This window comes from Monomorium pharaonis, chromosome 9 (genome assembly GCF_013373865.1).
Source record: "Monomorium pharaonis isolate MP-MQ-018 chromosome 9, ASM1337386v2, whole genome shotgun sequence".
Taxonomy (NCBI): Eukaryota; Metazoa; Arthropoda; class Insecta; order Hymenoptera; family Formicidae; genus Monomorium; species Monomorium pharaonis.
This window is the reverse complement of record NC_050475.1, coordinates 3,951,227-3,977,500: the sequence shown is the minus strand read 5'-3', so window position 1 is coordinate 3,977,500 and position 26,274 is coordinate 3,951,227. Positions and strand designations below refer to the sequence as shown.

At 32.5% G+C, this 26,274-nt stretch overlaps 1 protein-coding gene and 1 long non-coding RNA gene across 3 annotated transcripts in view; one reads left to right on the top strand and one right to left on the bottom strand.

Moving 5' to 3' along the window:
* The window catches only part of LOC105836320 (neuronal acetylcholine receptor subunit alpha-7), a 197,484-nt gene that overhangs the window by 53,419 nt on the left and 117,791 nt on the right, over nucleotides 1-26,274 (bottom strand). The gene's annotated exons all lie outside the window — the stretch shown is intronic.
* LOC118647300 lies at nucleotides 15,414-19,218 on the top strand. Its single transcript, XR_004964610.1, has 2 exons — nucleotides 15,414-18,291; nucleotides 18,385-19,218. It is a non-coding gene; the product is annotated as an uncharacterized LOC118647300 (long non-coding RNA).

Below are 26,274 nucleotides of genomic sequence, written 5' to 3'. Positions count from 1 at the left end.
TCTCAACTGAACAGTTACAGCGACACGAAGACTAGAGCGACAAGAAGAGACATTCTCGCGGCGGAGTCTCTCCGGAGATTTAATCGCACGTTCGCGTTTTAAACTTGCGAAATGGGAATTCCAGTAATTTCGATTACCGTCGCTGCACGGATTCGCGGAATCCCGATCGTCATTTTATTGCATAAAATCGAGAGAGTAGGTAAAAGATGGTTACTCCGGTAGTTATCATGAAAAGACCGATCTTCCCATTCTCCCGCGTCAGCAATCCCTCTCTCTCTCTTTTTGTTTCGGTTTTTTTCCCTTTTGATGAAATTGTCAATTAAAGTAACAAACGATCGAAAAAAAATAACGAACTTCTCTGTGAGGCATGATCGCAAAACGCGATTCTCGCAAATTAAGATTGTGATTGAAAGCAGAAGTAGAACTTGAATAGCCTCCCTCTTTTATCATTGGATATACATGAATATCATTTCAGAATTGGCGAACAAAGTTCCCTTAAGAGAAAACTGATTGCAGATTTTATGAACATGACGCAGTTATAAAACTTATATCCAGCTTTCTTCTTAGAAAGAATACCGAACAAAGTTGCTATATTCTGCGATGAAATTTCAATGTACGATTTCTTCATGATTAAATCCTACATTAAAATACTGCTATAAATTTGTATCTTTAGAATTTAGAGTTTGCGAAAGTCTTTATATTTTCACCTACTGGTTAGGTTAAGTGGTCTTCATTTTGTATCGTAGTAAAATTTACTAGTAAAAATAACAAAAAGCTTTAATATCTTTTTAGTAATATACTTATTACTAAAAAGCTATTAAAGTTTTTCGTTATTTTTACTAATAAATTTCACTACGATACAAAATGAAGAACAATATTTGATATTTTTTAAACCAGTTATTGAAACTTGAGGTAGCTTACTCGGGAAACGATAATGCCTTGCGATCTAGTTTATATTCGCAAAATGTTAATACAATTAATGACCACATTGTTATGCGGCTGAGTTTCTGACTGGAAACGTCTTAAAGCGTTTACGTGCGTTGCAAACCAAACCATGATGATCTGTTTTAGCACTATCAGCACGTATTTATGCTGCAGGGGTGTTCGGGAAGATAAAGAAATGATTTTGTGGTAAAAGATACGAAATTGATGCAAAATGATACCTGCGTAGGAACGATGAATAAACAATTAAGTATTATTTAAAAATTACAATATGATATGCTTTTATGTTTTATTATTTAACATCGCATAAGAGGGAAGAGTGAGTTAATATTATTAATAAAGAATTAATACTTGATTTAAAAAATTGGAATATAATTTTTCTTAATATAATTGATCTTAAATTTGAGAAAAAATATATTATTTGAAATTGAGATGTGTGGGTGTATTAAACTTCTTTATTATATTAAATAGAACAATTTTGGAATATACGTTTGCATATTATTATTGCCAGAATTTTCATTAAACTGTTGAAATAATTGTAGTATTCAATTTGCCGAAATTATCATTCAGTTCAAGTATTTCGCTTTGTAGTGTTCTTAAAATGGATCGTGAGTTTAGCAACTAACAGTAGGTCTTCATTCTCTTTACGAAAGACGCAATTACGGCGTCTTCCGAACTTTGTACAAAGGGGTGAACAGCAAAAGATGATGAAAGAGAGCATTACGTTGCAAGACAACATTGTCAGGATGCGTAAATTCCACGCCATGTCTAACATGAGTTCATATCGTAGGATTTTTATCAAAAAGACTGAGTTTTCTTTGCGCCGCAACAAACATATCTATTCAAACACATAGATCGGTAACGAAAAAGATAATAAAAAGTTCGAAAAGAGCTTTTATAGTGGTAGCAGTTTGACAAAGCTTTTTGAATAAATGTGTTGTCGGTCTTATTCTTTACGAAAATTCTGTTTCAGTTCCTTTTGTACCTTGTTTGTTTAATACTCAATTGTACATCTTATGTACATTAAGTTAAAAATGTCGAGGATACAGATAACATATCTTTGACTTTACTCCATACTTCTAATACAGTTTAAAATATATAGTTTTTCTGATATATATGTATACACCTAATAATAAAATCTTCTTCGATTACATAATTCGATCATAATCATAATTATTATATCTGATCGTGAAGGGACAGGAAACGACGAGAAGGAGAAGCACAAGGGCCCGTCCTTGTGTCATCATGTTCCATCACCGGGCGGTTGTCGTAGCCGACGACAATTTACCGTGACACAATTTCGGCGCGAGTTATCCCCGGGGAAACGGAGACTCTTTTATTCGATGCCCTTGCCTATCGAGATTCCCCCTTAGACGGATTTAATTTAACGAGATAACTGAAATTCAAGCCACGTTTGACAAACGAAGTTCGCTCTTCCTTCGCGCATGAAACTTCATAGTTACCACCAATTTGGCTATTATTATCTCTTTAATGTTAACAATTTTTTTTCCCAGAAAAACACATGTATAAAGAAAAAGAGAAAAAATTTTACCAGCAATCTTTATATCTAAAAATAAAATAATTAATGCAAGTATGAGTATTCTTTTTCAAAATGTCGCGGTAGCTAAACTTATGTATGCATGTGCGCGCATGTGAGTGTACGTGTAGATATGTATACCATACGTGTATGTATGTTAAACGATAAAAAGTTAGATAAGAACTATATTAAATATTATACAGCAAAGATTATTTCTCAAGAGTGTTAATTTTCAAACGTATGGCTGTACTATTACTTCATTATTGTTTTTTATAGCTGTACATAAATAGTTTTAAGACTTTATATCTAAAGAATATATATAACATTACATGTAATATTATTTTATATATATTCTAAAATAGATAAAATAATGTTACATAACATTACGTATTTATTATAAATGAAAAGTATACGATTTTTATTAACACAAAATTAATAACTATATATAAATAAAATAAATTTTGTAAATTGGTAATGTAAAAGCAGGAGTAACAGGAGATATTAAGATGAGAAATAAATCCTATCCTATCTAAAAAAGGAGATGTTAAATCGAATCGAATTTATTGTTGCCGCTTTTCCGAGATGCTGATTGGCTGTCTCGCTATAAAGTTGTTAAGTGCGTTGTGACTGTCTTCACTTTGTGTCATTTCCAGTTGTCAAACTACTTCGTGTCATTTTCAGCTGTCAAACTGTCACTTTTGATAGCTGATTGAAATAATTACAAGAAATCAGGGAAAAAGAAAAAAGAGCCAAATAAAAAATATATGAGAGGAAGAGAAAGAGAGAGAGAGAGAAAGAGAGAAAGGGGGGGGGGAAGTAAGAATCCTTTCTAAAAAAGGGCATGGCATCGATACTCGCATCTCTCGAAGTATTGTTGTCGCTTTTCCGCGATGCCGATTAAACGTGTGTCAATAGTTTTTAAAAAAGTTATGGTGTTGTAATTAATAAAAACATTTTTTTAAAAATTATTTTGCCCGGAAAACTTGAATTTTGAAAGCTGGACGTGAAGTGCTAATTGAATATCGACAGATTTATCTATTTTAACGCAGTTTTCATATAGTTCCGGACGCGTCCAATAATTTTCTAAAGAGTTCCAGTGATATAATTAATTAAAACATTTTTTAAACAATTATTTTGTCCGAAAAACTTGACTTTTGAGGGCTAAAGGTGAGATGCTGTTCAAATATCGACAGTTCTATTTATTTTAACGGAATTCTTATATAGTTCCGGACGCGTACAATAAATTTCTAAAGAGTTCCGGTAATATAATTAATTAAAACATTTTTTAAACAATTATTTTGCCCGAAAAACTTGAATTTCTAAGGCTACACGACAAGTGCTAATCGAATATCGACAGATCTAATTATTTTAACGTAATTCTCATATAGTTCGGGACGCGTACAATATGTTTCTGTAAAGTTCCGGTGATATAATTAATTAGAACATTTTTTAAACAATTATTATGCTTGAAAAACTTGAATTTCTAAGGCTACACGACAAGTGCTAATCGAATATCGACAGATCTAATTATTTTAACGTAATTCTCATATAGTTCGGGACGCGTACAATATGTTTCTGTAAAGTTCCGGTGATATAATTAATTAGAACATTTTTTAAACAATTATTATGCTTGAAAAACTTGAATTTCTAAGGCTACACGACAAGTGCTAATCGAATATCGACAGATCTAATTATTTTAACGTAATTCTCATATAGTTCGGGACGCGTACAATATGTTTCTGTAAAGTTCCGGTGATATAATTAATTAGAACATTTTTTAAACAATTATTATGCTTGAAAAACTTGAATTTCTAAGGCTACACGACATGTGCTAATCGAATATCGACAGATCTAATTATTTTAACGTAATTCTCATATAGTTCGGGACGCTTACAATATGTTTCTATAAAGTTCAGGTGATATAATTAATTAAAACATTTTTTAAACAATTATTTTGCCCAAAAAACTTGAATTTTTGAGGCTACACGACAAGTGCTAATCGAATATCGACAGATCTATGTATTTTAACGTAATTCTCATATAGTTCGGGACGCGTACAATATGTTTCTATAAAGTTCCGGTGATATAATTAATTAGAACATTTTTTAAACAATTATTATGCTTGAAAAACTTGAATTTCTAAGGCTACACGACAAGTGCTAATCGAATATCGACAGATCTAATTATTTTAACGTAATTCTCATATAGTTCGGGACGCGTACAATATGTTTCTATAAAGTTCCTGTGATATAATTAATTAGAACATTTTTTAAACAATTATTATGCTTGAAAAACTTGAATTTCTAAGGCTACACGACAAGTGCTAATCGAATATCGACAGATCTAATTATTTTAACGTAATTCTCATATAGTTCGGGACGCGTACAATATGTTTCTGTAAAGTTCCGGTGATATAATTAATTAGAACATTTTTTAAACAATTATTATGCTTGAAAAACTTGAATTTCTAAGGCTACACGACAAGTGCTAATCGAATATCGACAGATCTAATTATTTTAACGTAATTCTCATATAGTTCGGGACGCTTACAATATGTTTCTATAAAGTTCAGGTGATATAATTAATTAAAACATTTTTTAAACAATTATTTTGCCCAAAAAACTTGAATTTTTGAGGCTACACGACAAGTGCTAATCGAATATCGACAGATCTATGTATTTTAACGTAATTCTCATATAGTTCGGGACGCGTACAATATGTTTCTATAAAGTTCACGTGATATAATTAATTAGAACATTTTTTAAACAATTATTTTGCTTGAAAAACTTGAATTTCTAAGGCTACACGACAATTGCTAATCGAATATCGACAGATCTAATTATTTTAACGTAATTCTCATATAGATCGGGACGCGTACAATATGTTTCTATAAAGTTCAGATGATATAATTAATTAGAACATTTTTTAAACAATTATTTTGCCCGAAAAACTTGAATTTCTAAGGCTACACGTTAAGTGCTATTTGAATATCGACAGATCTATTTATTTTAACGTAATTCTCATATAGTTCGGGACGCGTACAATATGTTTCTATAAAGTTCCGGTGATATAATTAATTAGAACATTTTTTAAACAATTATTATGCTTGAAAAACTTGAATTTCTAAGGCTACACGACAAGTGCTAATCGAATATCGACAGATCTAATTATTTTAACGTAATTCTCATATAGTTCGGGACGCGTACAATATGTTTCTGTAAAGTTCCGGTGATATAATTAATTAGAACATTTTTTAAACAATTATTATGCTTGAAAAACTTGAATTTCTAAGGCTACACGACAAGTGCTAATCGAATATCGACAGATCTAATTATTTTAACGTAATTCTCATATAGTTCGGGACGCTTACAATATGTTTCTATAAAGTTTCGGTGATATAATTAATTAGAACATTTTTTAAACAATTATTATGCTTGAAAAACTTGAATTTCTAAGGCTACACGACAAGTGCTAATCGAATATCGACAGATCTAATTATTTTAACGTAATTCTCATATAGTTCGGGACGCGTACAATATGTTTCTGTAAAGTTCCGGTGATATAATTAATTAGAACATTTTTTAAACAATTATTATGCTTGAAAAACTTGAATTTCTAAGGCTACACGACAAGTGCTAATCGAATATCGACAGATCTAATTATTTTAACGTAATTCTTATATAGTTCGGGACGCGTACAATATGTTTCTATAAAGTTCAGATGATATAATTAATTAGAACATTTTTTAAACAATTATTTTGCCCGAAAAACTTGAATTTCTAAGGCTACACGTCAAGTGCTATTTGAATATCGACAGATCTATTTATTTTAACGTAATTCTCATATAGTTCAGGACGCGTACAATATGTTTCTATAAAGTTTCGGTGATATAATTAATTAGAACATTTTTTAAACAATTATTATGCTTGAAAAACTTGAATTTCTAAGGCTACACGACAAGTGCTAATCGAATATCGACAGATCTAATTATTTTAACGTAATTCTCATATAGTTCGGGACGCGTACAATATGTTTCTGTAAAGTTCCGGTGATATAATTAATTAGAACATTTTTTAAACAATTATTATGCTTGAAAAACTTGAATTTCTAAGGCTACACGACAAGTGCTAATCGAATATCGACAGATCTAATTATTTTAACGTAATTCTCATATAGTTCGGGACGCGTACAATATGTTTCTGTAAAGTTCCGGTGATATAATTAATTAGAACATTTTTTAAACAATTATTATGCTTGAAAAACTTGAATTTCTAAGGCTACACGACAAGTGCTAATCGAATATCGACAGATCTAATTATTTTAACGTAATTCTCATATAGATCGGGACGCGTACAATATGTTTCTATAAAGTTCAGATGATATAATTAATTAGAACATTTTTTAAACAATTATTTTGCCCGAAAAACTTGAATTTCTAAGGCTACACGTCAAGTGCTATTTGAATATTGACAGATCTATTTATTTTAACGTAATTCTCATATAGTTCGGGACGCGTACAATATGTTTCTATAAAGTTCCGGTGATATAATTAATTAGAACATTTTTTAAACAATTATTATGCTTGAAAAACTTGAATTTCTAAGGCTACACGACAAGTGCTAATCGAATATCGACAGATCTAATTATTTTAACGTAATTCTCATATAGTTCGGGACGCGTACAATATGTTTCTATAAAGTTCCTGTGATATAATTAATTAGAACATTTTTTAAACAATTATTATGCTTGAAAAACTTGAATTTCTAAGGCTACACGACAAGTGCTAATCGAATATCGACAGATCTAATTATTTTAACGTAATTCTCATATAGTTCGGGACGCGTACAATATGTTTCTGTAAAGTTCCGGTGATATAATTAATTAGAACATTTTTTAAACAATTATTATGCTTGAAAAACTTGAATTTCTAAGGCTACACGACAAGTGCTAATCGAATATCGACAGATCTAATTATTTTAACGTAATTCTCATATAGTTCGGGACGCTTACAATATGTTTCTATAAAGTTCAGGTGATATAATTAATTAAAACATTTTTTAAACAATTATTTTGCCCAAAAAACTTGAATTTTTGAGGCTACACGACAAGTGCTAATCGAATATCGACAGATCTATGTATTTTAACGTAATTCTCATATAGTTCGGGACGCGTACAATATGTTTCTATAAAGTTCACGTGATATAATTAATTAGAACATTTTTTAAACAATTATTTTGCTTGAAAAACTTGAATTTCTAAGGCTACACGACAATTGCTAATCGAATATCGACAGATCTAATTATTTTAACGTAATTCTCATATAGATCGGGACGCGTACAATATGTTTCTATAAAGTTCAGATGATATAATTAATTAGAACATTTTTTAAACAATTATTTTGCCCGAAAAACTTGAATTTCTAAGGCTACACGTTAAGTGCTATTTGAATATCGACAGATCTATTTATTTTAACGTAATTCTCATATAGTTCGGGACGCGTACAATATGTTTCTATAAAGTTCCGGTGATATAATTAATTAGAACATTTTTTAAACAATTATTATGCTTGAAAAACTTGAATTTCTAAGGCTACACGACAAGTGCTAATCGAATATCGACAGATCTAATTATTTTAACGTAATTCTCATATAGTTCGGGACGCGTACAATATGTTTCTGTAAAGTTCCGGTGATATAATTAATTAGAACATTTTTTAAACAATTATTATGCTTGAAAAACTTGAATTTCTAAGGCTACACGACAAGTGCTAATCGAATATCGACAGATCTAATTATTTTAACGTAATTCTCATATAGTTCGGGACGCTTACAATATGTTTCTATAAAGTTCAGGTGATATAATTAATTAAAACATTTTTTAAACAATTATTTTGCTTGAAAAACTTGAATTTCTAAGGCTACACGACAAGTGCTAATCGAATATCGACAGATCTAATTATTTTAACGTAATTCTCATATAGTTCGGGACGCTTACAATATGTTTCTATAAAGTTCAGGTGATATAATTAATTAAAACATTTTTTAAACAATTATTTTGCCCAAAAAACTTGAATTTTTGAGGCTACACGACAAGTGCTAATTGAATATCGACAGATCTAATTATTTTAACGTAATTCTCATATAGTTCGGGACGCGTACAATATGTTTCTATAAAGTTCCGGTGATATAATTAATTAGAACATTTTTTAAACAATTATTTTGCCCGAAAAACTTGAATTTCTAAGGCTACACGTCAAGTGCTATTTGAATATCGACAGATCTATTTATTTTAACGTAATTCTCATATAGTTCGGGACGCGTACAATATGTTTCTATAAAGTTTCGGTGATATAATTAATTAGAACATTTTTTAAACAATTATTATGCTTGAAAAACTTGAATTTCTAAGGCTACACGACAAGTGCTAATCGAATATCGACAGATCTAATTATTTTAACGTAATTCTCATATAGTTCGGGACGCGTACAATATGTTTCTGTAAAGTTCCGGTGATATAATTAATTAGAACATTTTTTAAACAATTATTATGCTTGAAAAACTTGAATTTCTAAGGCTACACGACAAGTGCTAATCGAATATCGACAGATCTAATTATTTTAACGTAATTCTTATATAGTTCGGGACGCGTACAATATGTTTCTATAAAGTTCAGATGATATAATTAATTAGAACATTTTTTAAACAATTATTTTGCCCGAAAAACTTGAATTTCTAAGGCTACACGTCAAGTGCTATTTGAATATCGACAGATCTATTTATTTTAACGTAATTCTCATATAGTTCAGGACGCGTACAATATGTTTCTATAAAGTTTCGGTGATATAATTAATTAGAACATTTTTTAAACAATTATTATGCTTGAAAAACTTGAATTTCTAAGGCTACACGACAAGTGCTAATCGAATATCGACAGATCTAATTATTTTAACGTAATTCTCATATAGTTCGGGACGCGTACAATATGTTTCTGTAAAGTTCCGGTGATATAATTAATTAGAACATTTTTTAAACAATTATTATGCTTGAAAAACTTGAATTTCTAAGGCTACACGACAAGTGCTAATCGAATATCGACAGATCTAATTATTTTAACGTAATTCTCATATAGTTCGGGACGCGTACAATATGTTTCTGTAAAGTTCCGGTGATATAATTAATTAGAACATTTTTTAAACAATTATTATGCTTGAAAAACTTGAATTTCTAAGGCTACACGACAAGTGCTAATCGAATATCGACAGATCTAATTATTTTAACGTAATTCTCATATAGATCGGGACGCGTACAATATGTTTCTATAAAGTTCAGATGATATAATTAATTAGAACATTTTTTAAACAATTATTTTGCCCGAAAAACTTGAATTTCTAAGGCTACACGTCAAGTGCTATTTGAATATTGACAGATCTATTTATTTTAACGTAATTCTCATATAGTTCGGGACGCGTACAATATGTTTCTATAAAGTTCCGGTGATATAATTAATTAGAACATTTTTTAAACAATTATTATGCTTGAAAAACTTGAATTTCTAAGGCTACACGACAAGTGCTAATCGAATATCGACAGATCTAATTATTTTAACGTAATTCTCATATAGTTCGGGACGCGTACAATATGTTTCTATAAAGTTCCTGTGATATAATTAATTAGAACATTTTTTAAACAATTATTATGCTTGAAAAACTTGAATTTCTAAGGCTACACGACAAGTGCTAATCGAATATCGACAGATCTAATTATTTTAACGTAATTCTCATATAGTTCGGGACGCGTACAATATGTTTCTGTAAAGTTCCGGTGATATAATTAATTAGAACATTTTTTAAACAATTATTATGCTTGAAAAACTTGAATTTCTAAGGCTACACGACAAGTGCTAATCGAATATCGACAGATCTAATTATTTTAACGTAATTCTCATATAGTTCGGGACGCGTACAATATGTTTCTATAAAGTTCCTGTGATATAATTAATTAGAACATTTTTTAAACAATTATTATGCTTGAAAAACTTGAATTTCTAAGGCTACACGACAAGTGCTAATCGAATATCGACAGATCTAATTATTTTAACGTAATTCTCATATAGTTCGGGACGCGTACAATATGTTTCTGTAAAGTTCCGGTGATATAATTAATTAGAACATTTTTTAAACAATTATTATGCTTGAAAAACTTGAATTTCTAAGGCTACACGACAAGTGCTAATCGAATATCGACAGATCTAATTATTTTAACGTAATTCTTATATAGTTCGGGACGCGTACAATATGTTTCTATAAAGTTCAGATGATATAATTAATTAGAACATTTTTTAAACAATTATTTTGCCCGAAAAACTTGAATTTCTAAGGCTACACGTCAAGTGCTATTTGAATATCGACAGATCTATTTATTTTAACGTAATTCTCATATAGTTCAGGACGCGTACAATATGTTTCTATAAAGTTTCGGTGATATAATTAATTAGAACATTTTTTAAACAATTATTATGCTTGAAAAACTTGAATTTCTAAGGCTACACGACAAGTGCTAATCGAATATCGACAGATCTAATTATTTTAACGTAATTCTCATATAGTTCGGGACGCGTACAATATGTTTCTGTAAAGTTCCGGTGATATAATTAATTAGAACATTTTTTAAACAATTATTATGCTTGAAAAACTTGAATTTCTAAGGCTACACGACAAGTGCTAATCGAATATCGACAGATCTAATTATTTTAACGTAATTCTCATATAGTTCGGGACGCGTACAATATGTTTCTGTAAAGTTCCGGTGATATAATTAATTAGAACATTTTTTAAACAATTATTATGCTTGAAAAACTTGAATTTCTAAGGCTACACGACAAGTGCTAATCGAATATCGACAGATCTAATTATTTTAACGTAATTCTCATATAGATCGGGACGCGTACAATATGTTTCTATAAAGTTCAGATGATATAATTAATTAGAACATTTTTTAAACAATTATTTTGCCCGAAAAACTTGAATTTCTAAGGCTACACGTCAAGTGCTATTTGAATATTGACAGATCTATTTATTTTAACGTAATTCTCATATAGTTCGGGACGCGTACAATATGTTTCTATAAAGTTCCGGTGATATAATTAATTAGAACATTTTTTAAACAATTATTATGCTTGAAAAACTTGAATTTCTAAGGCTACACGACAAGTGCTAATCGAATATCGACAGATCTAATTATTTTAACGTAATTCTCATATAGTTCGGGACGCGTACAATATGTTTCTATAAAGTTCCTGTGATATAATTAATTAGAACATTTTTTAAACAATTATTATGCTTGAAAAACTTGAATTTCTAAGGCTACACGACAAGTGCTAATCGAATATCGACAGATCTAATTATTTTAACGTAATTCTCATATAGTTCGGGACGCGTACAATATGTTTCTGTAAAGTTCCGGTGATATAATTAATTAGAACATTTTTTAAACAATTATTATGCTTGAAAAACTTGAATTTCTAAGGCTACACGACAAGTGCTAATCGAATATCGACAGATCTAATTATTTTAACGTAATTCTCATATAGTTCGGGACGCTTACAATATGTTTCTATAAAGTTCAGGTGATATAATTAATTAAAACATTTTTTAAACAATTATTTTGCCCAAAAAACTTGAATTTTTGAGGCTACACGACAAGTGCTAATCGAATATCGACAGATCTATGTATTTTAACGTAATTCTCATATAGTTCGGGACGCGTACAATATGTTTCTATAAAGTTCACGTGATATAATTAATTAGAACATTTTTTAAACAATTATTTTGCTTGAAAAACTTGAATTTCTAAGGCTACACGACAATTGCTAATCGAATATCGACAGATCTAATTATTTTAACGTAATTCTCATATAGATCGGGACGCGTACAATATGTTTCTATAAAGTTCAGATGATATAATTAATTAGAACATTTTTTAAACAATTATTTTGCCCGAAAAACTTGAATTTCTAAGGCTACACGTTAAGTGCTATTTGAATATCGACAGATCTATTTATTTTAACGTAATTCTCATATAGTTCGGGACGCGTACAATATGTTTCTATAAAGTTCCGGTGATATAATTAATTAGAACATTTTTTAAACAATTATTATGCTTGAAAAACTTGAATTTCTAAGGCTACACGACAAGTGCTAATCGAATATCGACAGATCTAATTATTTTAACGTAATTCTCATATAGTTCGGGACGCGTACAATATGTTTCTGTAAAGTTCCGGTGATATAATTAATTAGAACATTTTTTAAACAATTATTATGCTTGAAAAACTTGAATTTCTAAGGCTACACGACAAGTGCTAATCGAATATCGACAGATCTAATTATTTTAACGTAATTCTCATATAGTTCGGGACGCTTACAATATGTTTCTATAAAGTTCAGGTGATATAATTAATTAAAACATTTTTTAAACAATTATTTTGCTTGAAAAACTTGAATTTCTAAGGCTACACGACAAGTGCTAATCGAATATCGACAGATCTAATTATTTTAACGTAATTCTCATATAGTTCGGGACGCTTACAATATGTTTCTATAAAGTTCAGGTGATATAATTAATTAAAACATTTTTTAAACAATTATTTTGCCCAAAAAACTTGAATTTTTGAGGCTACACGACAAGTGCTAATTGAATATCGACAGATCTAATTATTTTAACGTAATTCTCATATAGTTCGGGACGCGTACAATATGTTTCTATAAAGTTCCGGTGATATAATTAATTAGAACATTTTTTAAACAATTATTTTGCCCGAAAAACTTGAATTTCTAAGGCTACACGTCAAGTGCTATTTGAATATCGACAGATCTATTTATTTTAACGTAATTCTCATATAGTTCGGGACGCGTACAATATGTTTCTATAAAGTTTCGGTGATATAATTAATTAGAACATTTTTTAAACAATTATTATGCTTGAAAAACTTGAATTTCTAAGGCTACACGACAAGTGCTAATCGAATATCGACAGATCTAATTATTTTAACGTAATTCTCATATAGTTCGGGACGCGTACAATATGTTTCTGTAAAGTTCCGGTGATATAATTAATTAGAACATTTTTTAAACAATTATTATGCTTGAAAAACTTGAATTTCTAAGGCTACACGACAAGTGCTAATCGAATATCGACAGATCTAATTATTTTAACGTAATTCTTATATAGTTCGGGACGCGTACAATATGTTTCTATAAAGTTCAGATGATATAATTAATTAGAACATTTTTTAAACAATTATTTTGCCCGAAAAACTTGAATTTCTAAGGCTACACGTCAAGTGCTATTTGAATATCGACAGATCTATTTATTTTAACGTAATTCTCATATAGTTCGGGACGCGTACAATATGTTTCTATAAAGTTTCGGTGATATAATTAATTAGAACATTTTTTAAACAATTATTATGCTTGAAAAACTTGAATTTCTAAGGCTACACGACAAGTGCTAATCGAATATCGACAGATCTAATTATTTTAACGTAATTCTCATATAGTTCGGGACGCGTACAATATGTTTCTGTAAAGTTCCGGTGATATAATTAATTAGAACATTTTTTAAACAATTATTATGCTTGAAAAACTTGAATTTCTAAGGCTACACGACAAGTGCTAATCGAATATCGACAGATCTAATTATTTTAACGTAATTCTCATATAGTTCGGGACGCGTACAATATGTTTCTGTAAAGTTCCGGTGATATAATTAATTAGAACATTTTTTAAACAATTATTATGCTTGAAAAACTTGAATTTCTAAGGCTACACGACAAGTGCTAATCGAATATCGACAGATCTAATTATTTTAACGTAATTCTCATATAGATCGGGACGCGTACAATATGTTTCTATAAAGTTCAGATGATATAATTAATTAGAACATTTTTTAAACAATTATTTTGCCCGAAAAACTTGAATTTCTAAGGCTACACGTCAAGTGCTATTTGAATATCGACAGATCTATTTATTTTAACGTAATTCTCATATAGTTCGGGACGCGTACAATATGTTTCTATAAAGTTCCGGTGATATAATTAATTAGAACATTTTTTAAACAATTATTATGCTTGAAAAACTTGAATTTCTAAGGCTACACGACAAGTGCTAATCGAATATCGACAGATCTAATTATTTTAACGTAATTCTCATATAGTTCGGGACGCGTACAATATATTTCTGTAAAGTTCCGGTGATATAATTAATTAGAACATTTTTTAAACAATTATTATGCTTGAAAAACTTGAATTTCTAAGGCTACACGACAAGTGCTAATCGAATATCGACAGATCTAATTATTTTAACGTAATTCTCATATAGTTCCGGACGCGTACAATAATTTGCTATAGAATTCAGGTGATATAATTAATTAAAACATTTTTTAAACAATTATATTTTCCGGAAAACTTGAATTTTGAGGGTTGACGGGAAATGCTAATCAAATATCGAGAATTCTATTTACTTTAACACAGTTTTCCTACAGTTCCGGACGCGTACAATAATTTTCTAAAGAGTTCGCCAGAAAGTGAAAGTTTTGAAAATTGATTGAAAATTAACAGGTAACATTACATATAATATATTATAATTTTTAATTTATTTAAAGGGGATTAAGTATGGAGATAAAGTATGTAAGAGTGATATTAAGAAACATGAAAATATAATATAATCACTAATTTGTGTTTAGTGAGTGAGAGAGGGGTGGAGGGGGGTGAGTGGGAGAGCGTGAGAGATAAAGAAGAGGATTAAATAAGAAAGTAAAGTGTAAGAGTAATATTGAACAATATGAAAATAATATAATTAATATCATTAATATTATAATTAATAATTTAGAGAGTGGGAGAAAGAGCGTGAGATAGAGAAGAGCATTAAATATGATAAAGTGTGTGAGAGTAATATTACAGAAGAAAAAAAAGTGCAATGTTTAATATAAAAACGCTAAGTGGCGCGCGCGAAGCGCGCGCAATGTTGTGTTCTAGTAATATATAAAAAAACAGAATCAGGAAATGTATATACTAAAAGGTATGCAATGAGATGCAAATAAGATGGTAAAGTGAGAAATACATAAAAGTTATTATATAGCGATAAAATGACGATATCATAAAACAAAAAGAATACTACACACGAAGCATTATTAGCTTAACTTTGTACAGACATTTTTCAATGGCATTTAAATTTACTTACTGGCGCTAATGCTCGTTTATCACATGATCATCAAAGTTATCCAATAAATAATGTAGTCACTATAGTATTTCATTAATAAAACGTTGTAGGAGCTACGAGGTTTTATTAAACGTTGCTAATTAATTATGCGATGAAATTGTTAGCCAACCTTTATTTACGTTTAAGAAATATGTGATCTCTAATTGCTTTATTTCTTTTTGAGGATGGCCATTTTTAATTGTTGGTGTCGTTATTATAGCGTCGACCATTCTAGCAATTCGGGCGAGCTAATGAGTCACAGATAATTAAGAGGCATTGAGGCTTTATTTTAATTTTAATATGTGGAACGCTGTGTAGTGCGTCCGCCTTTCATTGCTACTTAATTAAACTCGCGTACAGGAGTATGAGAAAGTCGCTTCATTGTTGTTAGGAGCACGGAGGACGCGGAGTAAAAATAAAACGGAGAACTAAGCCGCGCGACGAGGCGGGTAAAAACAAAAATTAAAAAAGGAAAAAAAAAGCAGTATAATGTAAAATACGAATGTGCGGGCAGAATGTTGCGAAGATTAACCCTTACGTACGCAAATTTCTTCCCTTCTGTATGCTGACTGATCCCCTTTTTAGAGCTAATCCTTTCCGTCATTGTTCTACCCTCGAAATTCGCAACGTTAGCGAACTTATCGCACTCACTGTTGCGAATCGTGTGCGTTTGCAACTTCCTTTTTTTCCCCTCCTTTTCCTTCTCTCTTTCGTCCTTTCTCTTTTACCCCTTGTTTCCCGCTCTCTGCGGCTAAATTAGACCGACAAACAGAAAAGTGTATTTACGAACGTAACGTGGGGGTTCGAGAACGCTACGCTACCGTAGCACTACCTTAATCACGTTCGCGGCGCACGTATCGTATATTTACCCCGACGGTAAATACGCCATTCGCCTTAGCGCATAATGTGTACGGATGCACGGGGCATACAGGGTGCGCCCATTAATCGCGATCAACACGAATGGAACTGGGTCGGCCAAAGTTTCGCATTATCCGCAGGATTTTCACCAGGGTCCCGTCTTACAATGGTTCCCTACGTCATCCGTCTCATCCAATCTTTTCATACTTCTAAACATTAAAGCACGATTCATTCTAATAAAAATCGGTTTAATAACTTGATCCGTAAAATAGGCGATGTGATTGCTGAAGAGACTCTACCATAAGCTTTTTAAGATATTATTTATCATCGCAAAGAATTTATATTATGCTATTTTGTAAATAATTTTTTTACCAAGATCTGACGACAATATACTCGTATTTATGAATATGTTTAAATTTTGAAATATTTAGAGACAGAGAGAGAGATTTTTTCTTTATGATAATAAGTAATGATAGTAATTGTTGTCATTGTCTCATATTATTAATTTAAATTGTAACATCATTATTTATCGAGAGTCGAAGTGATTTCATTATAATAGTTACATTATATAAATTTAACTCTAACAATTTCAAGTTAATACCCGCAAAAGTTACATGATTTATCGTTCCCGCATAGTTAATGTAACAAAACCCGTCAAAGTACCTACGTGTCCCGCGCAACTCATGCCCGTCAGAGCACAAGCAAAGAAGAAACTTTATTAGATTCTTTTTACATCGCCGCCCGCATCGCGCACGCTTGCAAAAAGCTTCGATCGCGCGCAAACAACGAAGCGGTTATTCAAAGCAATCAAGATGAAAGATTCACTCTGTAAATGCACGCGCGAAGAGAGAGAAAGGGAGATAGAGGCGCTCGCCGCGCGAGCATACGGATACTCTTCATCCGCGTTTGCACGGTCGAGCGCGGAAGACGTAAACGAGAGAGAAGTAAATGGAGATTCATAAAAAGCGCTGAGTAATTCGGGACCAATATAAAGCACGCTGAAGTGAAATCGAGCCTGGCACGTGAAGATCGAGCGCTTCACGCCCCGAGTTTACAGCCTGTCAGTGCTAGACCTTGACGAATGGCTGCGGAATTTGCTCGAATCGAATGGCTCCTGTCCTATTTGGCCCGCGGCCTTAGGAATCAGACAGTCCGAGAGAGAGAGAGAGAGTCACCTGAATTCCTCCTCGCTATAATTCTTCGACGGGAGTTAAATTCCAGCTTTCTCGCCCTCTCTCGTCTGTTCGCGCCGTCGAAAACCCCCGTTCCTTATTTATCTCGCCACGCGAGCAGATACGTATATGATGGTGGTTTGGATGCGCGAGGATAATCAGAGATCTTCTACGAACTACGGGTATTTGTCGTGCGTGAGTACAATGTGAGTTTGCACTAAATCCAGCGAGATTTTACGCTTACGGCTTATAACACACTCGTGCCCTTTGATTAGAGCGGTACCAGCAGCTAGTGGCGTAACTCAATTTTCGACAAGAGCCAGTTAATGCACCCTCGATTACTCAAGCGACCTGAATTTATCGGAAAACGGCACGTTGGTGTAAGGAACCCCTTCTTGCTCCAATGGATACGCGAGATGGATCCGTGATAGTAACCCGGACCACATGTAACAGTAACCATGATGATAACACCGTAATCAACGTTTCTGTCCCGAGATCCGCACGATGCACATGTAAATTTCAGATATGTATGTTCTGATGCGTGTAAACTTTAGTTAGATTTGCATTAATATTCAAGGGATTATTTTGATTGTTGGCGCATATTTAAACAATTATTTCAGAATGTCTTTGACAGGCTCTATACATACAAAGGGGCTAGGTTTGTATTTAAGCTGTTCTATTATTATTTTCTTTTGAATAAAGATGTCAATATCTTTAATAACTAAAATAACATTGGTTTTACAAACTTGAATTGCGAATTTTTCTGAGGCCGCGAACAAGTGAATTGAAATTTTATTCCAATTCGTTAACTCCTTAAGATATAATGAATGAGCTCAGCAAAATGAGAAAACTGCTTATAACTTTATTGAGAAGAATTCAGCGGCTTGGCTGAAAACGACTTTCCGGGGCTCGTATTCCGATATTTCGCAATAACGTGCTTTCAAGATTAATTATCTTCCTGGACTGGTATTTTGTTTGATATCTTTTTCTTCAATCCTCAGTTCGTTACACGGCATGAGAAAAAATCTTTCTTTTATTTTGGCGTCTTTTAATGAACTATATTTTAGATATTTGTGTAGAATAGTATGTTTTTATTTTATTAAAATCCATCTCATTAGGAAGCAAGAGAATGGAATAATGGAAAGTAAATAATGTTATCAACATAATCTATTATCATTTTTAATTATCCGGATGATTTGAACAAAATTCTTAATTGCAGACTCTCTGGAATATATATGTTAACTAAAATAGAGTGTGTAAAGTAGAATTTGATTCTAAAAGTTTTTATAAAAAGAGACTTGTATTTGTAATAATTATATTTGTAAAAATATTAACTTTCTAAAAAATTACTATTTTGCGACTTAATTTAAAAGATTTTATTAATTAAATGTTTGATTTAAAAGATGCATAATAAACAAATTTTACATAGATACTTTAGGTACTTTTAAATGCTCTAAGAAAATGTTTACTAATAACTACGTCGTTATAGACCTAATTTATTCAACCACGGCGCTACGTGGATTCTAAATAATTCATATCTCGCATAAAATATGCCGTTGCATTGCGAGCTTCTAACGAGAGCTCTTCGAAGACGCAACCTAACTCTTGAAAAATTAGCTAATTTGCTCTCTATTGCATATATATTCTGAGAGAACAGGATAAAGAAAAGTAGAGAATATTATTTTAAAAATTATGTCAAGATTGAAGCTTACCAAAAAACTTATTGCATTTTTTGATGATTTATACTATGCAATCTTACTATATAATCTTAAATTTTTCGTACAAAAAGTTTTATGAATGAAAAGAATTTTATGTGCGCGATAGGATTAATTTTTATTTTTAAAAGACATAAAATATCAATCTCTATTCCTTTTTTTCGCATATTATAATGTTTTGATTTAAATTGTGAATAATGTAAATGCTCATCCCAACCTCGCATGAACAAATATACGCACTAAATTCACAAAACGGCCCAAATTGAATCCAATCGATAGCAAACAGTACATTGAATCGGTATAAAGGGTATTTTGAGCAATGTTATGCCATTATAATAGATAAAGATAAATAGAACTTTTTCTTCTTCCTTGTTGCCTTGTTAATATAACATAAAAATTTACGATTTTTTTAATATAAAAATGATAACTTTTATCTCTAAAAATGTTTTTAAAAAGAAAAGTTAACAATAGGACCGAAAAACTATTTTAATTTGATATAGTGCAGTTGGTAAAAAAGAGAAAGATTACTATCTTCAACGTTTCGATTAAAAAATTGTTAGTTCTTTTCAGAGGATGTGTTTTTGCCCGGAGCATTTTTCCTTGGACTTTACCAGATTGTTATTCGCGAATTCCACACAAAAGATAATTGAAATTGTTCGCGTGGGATATAGAATAGTCGGAACATTACAGTCGGGCGTACTCTCCGACTTTGGCAAATATTCCGCTCGTTGGTCGCTCCGATGTGCTCAAAGCTTGTGTCGTAGAAATAGACGAAGCGTCGTTTCCAGCTACGGTGGATTTATATAGGAATTTGAGTAAACGTTTGCGCATATCCATTGTCCAAGCGCGGAAATATCTCCACTAAGAGACTGTGTTACATCAATGCAAGTATACTTAATTGCAAATGAATAATGAGAAGAATCTCACTTATATTCGGTAATTTCTTTTATTTTACACTTGATAAAATAAAACCGTAAAATGTGAAGAGCAAACATTTTAAGGGAATTTACAGACAACACATACGATTGCATGTAGTTATTACAAATTAAATGTGATCAGTGAATAACTGATCAAAATTATATTTGGATAATTTAGCGTATTTATTAAATTATTTTGATGTATATTTAAATCTTAAATATGCTAAGTTATATTAAATATTATTTTTAAATATTATTGAATAAATTGCATATAAAAATAAGAAAAAGTATACAACGGTATCATTAATAAATTATTACTAAAAGCCAATAATTAATTTAGCTAAATATATATTGTATAACAGTATGATAATACAATCAAATATGAATAAATCAGTAGCAAGTTTTATGAGAGCGGATTGAAATAGAAATAGAAATAGAAGAAATAATTTTAATGTTTGAAGCCTACTTAAAACGATGTATAATATTGTTACAATTTATTTTTATAAAATTTTTTATCTAATTTTTCACGTTCTGATTTATATTTAGTATTTGTATTTATATATTTTATGTAGGTATTCTTTTATGTGTTTATACTGGTATATTTTCTGATTCTTTCAATGTTTTATACACATGAGATTATAAATAAGATTCTGTTGCAAATTAGATTCTAAAGCAAGATTTCTAGTAAATCCAATTGAATATCGGAATTCCAAAGCACCTCGAGGGGTATGAAATTGGTAACCGAGCTTTAATCTTTCATTTAAAGGATCTAACCATTAAATTTTCCGGATCTATATCTTTGATCTTCATTCAGTTTTAATCCCCTTAGGCAGAGATCCTGTTAGATTTACTATTCGCAGTACAAAGCGAAAGGAATGCATAAAACCGAGCTTAAGATTTTCGTAATTAGGGGAGATATTCCTTGATTTATACATCTTTAGAAAAATTTGCGTATACAATTGATACGAAGTTGAGGACTCGGAGTTTTAAATACTCAGTCCCGGATAAATATTAATAGAATCTTGGTAAATAATTATCACTACACATATATTGATTTTTTATAAATAAAAAAAGAAACACGCAGTTTTTATATGCCACTATACTGTAAGCATTAACATTATATTTTCAAGTTTTTTTACAAAATGTACAAAATTATTATTTTAGATTTTAAAAATGTTTTACTTTTAAATAATATACAATTGAAAAGAATTTTCTTTGAGTGAAAAGAAATTTTCTTTTTTTTTTTTTTTTTTTAATTTCAAGCTTCAAAAGGCGAATTGGAACTTACGATGAATTTTGCAGCGACTTAATTAATAATTCAATAATAGACGCGTACCTTTTAATACTGAATTATTTTTTTTCTATCGGTATGAGGGAACGCAACGAAAAAGCGTAATTGAAGCGGTGCTGTGAGCGCTGCAATTAATCTTGGGGAGATATAGCGCAGATATATTGATTAAGGCAGTGGCGGGATTAAAAGTAATGTCGATATGTGAGTCTGTCGTTTGCAATTCATAAAATGCCGAATTGAAACGATCCAGATGGTATTGACATTTTTTTATAAATATGTACTCGGGAAACCTTTCCACAGCAACCACAGCAGGAGGTCTCCAGCGATTCGTAAACAGTCGCTGGGATATTGTGACTTCGTTGCGAGTCTAGGTTCGACAGCTGCATTTACATGGCAAGGGAAACCTATTCCTAATCAGTATGCGAAAGCTTTTGAAAGCGGCCCGCATATCGTATACTGGCGTTCTTTTACACCGTGTTACTCTTTTCTCAACCCGATACAGCCTTTTCGTAACGATATCGCATATTGCGCGAGATCTTTCATAAACGAGTTCTTGTCCGCTCTAAAAAGGAAAGGTAGGGTATCGCGCAGGCGTTGAAAATTAAATCGGCGTAAAATTGATGTTGGGTGATCGCTTCATCTCTTACTGTACACTTAATTAAGCAATTATATCTAATAGATAAATAACGCCACTTCAAATCGAGAGTCCTTGTAATTAATACACGCAAAAAGGGTAATGTAATTTAGCGGGTTTAATTAAGATACTTGAAACTTTCCTCTCGATAAATAGCACAGCTGGATTATTTACGGTCTGGACTTTTAAGTGTGGAGTACTTGTTAACGGCTAAATCGAACTTTAATTGAATGCTTATCGCGATTGTGTTTTTTCATTTAAGCTTTTTAATCTTTATTTGAAATTCGTCGCTAAAAGTTTCGGGCCTAAAAAGATCAGTCGCAAACTGCGCGAAATGCAAGCTGTTGCCATCTGCTCTCTTTTTACAATCTTCTGCCAGAAAGTTTTAAAATTTAAAAATTGTTTTGTTCTACAATCAAAGAAAAAAAAATCAAAGCACATCGTTGGGCGAAGAATTTTTTTCGGTTTTAATTCAATTTTCCAGTTTCAAATATTTGATGTAAAAAGCAAATATAGAAATATCATGCTTACATATAGCCATGCTAGATATATGCCACAATTTTAATAAAATCTGCTCTCGTTTGCAACAAAGAGAATCATAGAGTATTTTTTCCGCGATTAATTCGAAAATAATATTCAACTTGGAGGCATCTGAACTTTTGCTTATCTTTGCACGATTCGCATGTGTGTAAATCATTTCTTTCCGCGTTCGCGACTTCCAAGTGGGTTGTGCCGAGTGAATGAACTCACCTAAGTGCATATACGAAGTGGAGGAACTGTGAGACGCGTCGGGTGCGGAAGATGCAGAGGATGAAAGGATGCAGTACGCGAGGCGGAAAAGGGAAAAAGAAATAGTTCTCGCTACGAATGGAAGGAGATTCTGACTTCGCTCATAATACCGGTTGGCCCATTAAAGCTCACCAAGACTCGCTAGTGTTCTCCATGCTCGAGTGCTCTCTTTGCCGGAGTCGGCCAAAGAGTTACATTGGGGTGGAAAACTTCTCCGCCGCGACCATGGATTTTCTCGCGCGAAGTAGAAGTTCGTCTGTCTTGAATGATACGCTAGAAGATTTGTACTTCTAATATCGTTTCATCGATGACGAAAGATTCTCTTAGCGTTGCATAGCGTTGGATGGAACAAAAGCAAGAAATCTCTTGGAATTGGGAGAGCGATCTTTCGAAGTTATTGTTAAATGGCGTATTAAGATACTTTGGGAGCCTATGTGAATGAGTTTAAATTAAACCTGCTCGTTTCAGACTGTCACTAATTTCCGAATTTTTCAATGAACATCGAATTACGCTTGTTTTCCGCGAAGGAAGTTATAAACATGATCGTTTCCTCCTAGTCACGCGTACTAACATCCGCAAGAAGCCGCATTAGTTACGCTTTAGATGTGATTCGCATACCGATGCCCTTACACGTAATACATCGTGGTGCGAAGTTTTATATTTCATGTCGCCCGAGTTGCACTGGTTTCCACTCTTAGCACGTAGTAAAGCACACCACCGCCTAGGAACCCTATGCGCACCTATACATTATTTTCACCTCGTGTGATTTATCGTTTCCACAGCGGTAATGGAACTCGCGGAGCCCGTTCTGACACGTGTGTAAAGGATTGCTTATATAAACACGGTAATGCAAACATTAGACTGGCATTAAAAAATGCACACAATGTCAATCGGAGAGACGACGCGCGTTAATCAATCAATCGTGGGAAGTAACTTCGAAGCAACTCAGTGTATGAGGAAGCGAGAGAGAGACTTTTATCCTTCTATTTAGGATCTGCGGAAGATTCCACGTGGTGTTTCAAAACGGTTATAGCGGACGCTCGCCTTCCCTAATACACTATATCGTCCAAAGGAAGATACGTAAATGATCCGAACACGGTATCTCCATTATCCGATAGTCCACGGAATCCCTGGGCAGCCATTTTGTCGGTCTAGCGCGCAACTATCACCCATCCATTGGAAGAAATTGCCAGACGCCTCGGGATGCGCGAGGGTGCAAATTACGATACGTACGTGTTGCGCTCGCTTATGTATGTACTTCACGCGTGCTCTTACCGATGGCTTGCGGTATCGTTACGCTAGTTGCGCTCTTTGTACTATCAGCCACGGTGAAAATTAAGCAAATGCATTTCCTACCCCGTAGGAGGCGCCGAGACCGAAGTTATGAAACCCGACAGCGCCTTCCCGTCTCGTCGCGTCGCGTTTCTGCGTTTCTGCGTTTTTACATAAATTTTACCATCAATCATCCCGTCGCTCAGTCAGTAAGACAGAATGACAAAGTGATGTGCGTTTGATATGAAGATACATATACAGCGACAGTTCGGTGCGAGAGGCAGTATAAAACGGGTAATATAACCGCGGAATTATATACGTACCAATTTTGTAATATTTAATAATATTTCACACAATTATTTGCTGGCAATCGTGAGCAATAATATACTATTAAATTACTAATAATAGAGATGATGGCGTTAATTTGCAATAATATTCATGTGGAAAAGATATTTATACGAGAAGATAAATTTAATTTCATGCTATTGATATTATATAAAAGTAGCGTGTGAGTTTTATTTGCAACGGCAATTATTACCACTGGCAAGTACCAGCGACGAATCAAATTGATTCATCAACCAGTTAGTAATCCAAATATTAGTAAAACATCGGTCTATCGGATTGAAAATGCGAATCAAAATTGCTTTACAAGTGAATGCGAATGTATTACCGAAGTTCTGATGTATAAATAGAACTTTTTAATCGCAATCTTATATTTTTCCAATTTATATGCGAGTAAAAAAGCAACAATATCGCGACGTGACGCTATAACCTTTTGGAAATGGAAATTGCACGTTGCGCATGATTTAATAAACTACTCGCACGGATTAAGTTAATAATTTCTGGCGACCGTAATTACAAGTGTCGAACGTATGTTTACAACACCTACATACGGACCGCGTTAGGGTACAATATCGTGTAAATCATTAACGAATTAACGTTGCGTGGTAAATTTCGAGATCTTTGCGTTCCCGCGTCACTTCAAAGCTGCCCCACGGGAAAAATTATTATAATTTTCAAAAAGCATGAAGGACGTTTCCTCATAAACCTCTATTATTTCCGATCTAGATAAAACGTATTCACCTAGCTCCCTTGATATTGCCTAGATGCAATCTATGCATCTGGAAAAGTAAAGTGCACGTCGTTCTTTTCTAGACGATAGATTTAATTTTGGCTCTTCTTGCATTCGACACAAGTGCATCTGATAGCGACGCTACCAGGAAATATACAACATCATATCGATACTCGCGGATGTCGAATGTTCTTTGAATATCTACGTGATTTATATTTGCAAACGTATCGGCATTTTGAGTCACATGCAGCTGCGTGTTACTTCCGTATGCATTGGCCGTCATAGAACACGGAGAAAAAGATTAAATAGCGGGGGGGAAGGAAGCTGACGTTTCTATATCCTCGGCATGATAGTAACTTCGAAATTGCATATATTATCACTCTTATCAAACACCAGACTGACGTAACACTGCAACAAACATGAAAACTGGAACCGTGACAATTATGTTTGAGATATGTAATACTAAATCTACACTAAAAATGACAAAAATGTGTCTCAACAAACAAAAATAATAAATTTAACGGGAGATTTGTTGTCAAGGAAATCCGGAATATTAATTCGCAGTCGATGAGAGATTAAGGTCGGGCACGGCGAAGATTAGGGCCAATCAATAGCGTAACGATTACGACCTTCGCCATCGGCGTCGTTGTCGGGAGTTATCAAGAGCGCCGAAAGGATCCGCGTGTCCGATGCGGTGCAATCCGTCAATCAGCCGAAAACGATCGCCGGTAGAATCGTCACTGTTTGAATTTAGGTCATTGCAAAGCTCGCATGAAACCGCGCAGGATTGAACTTGCATAAGCCGTCCCATTAAGTCGGG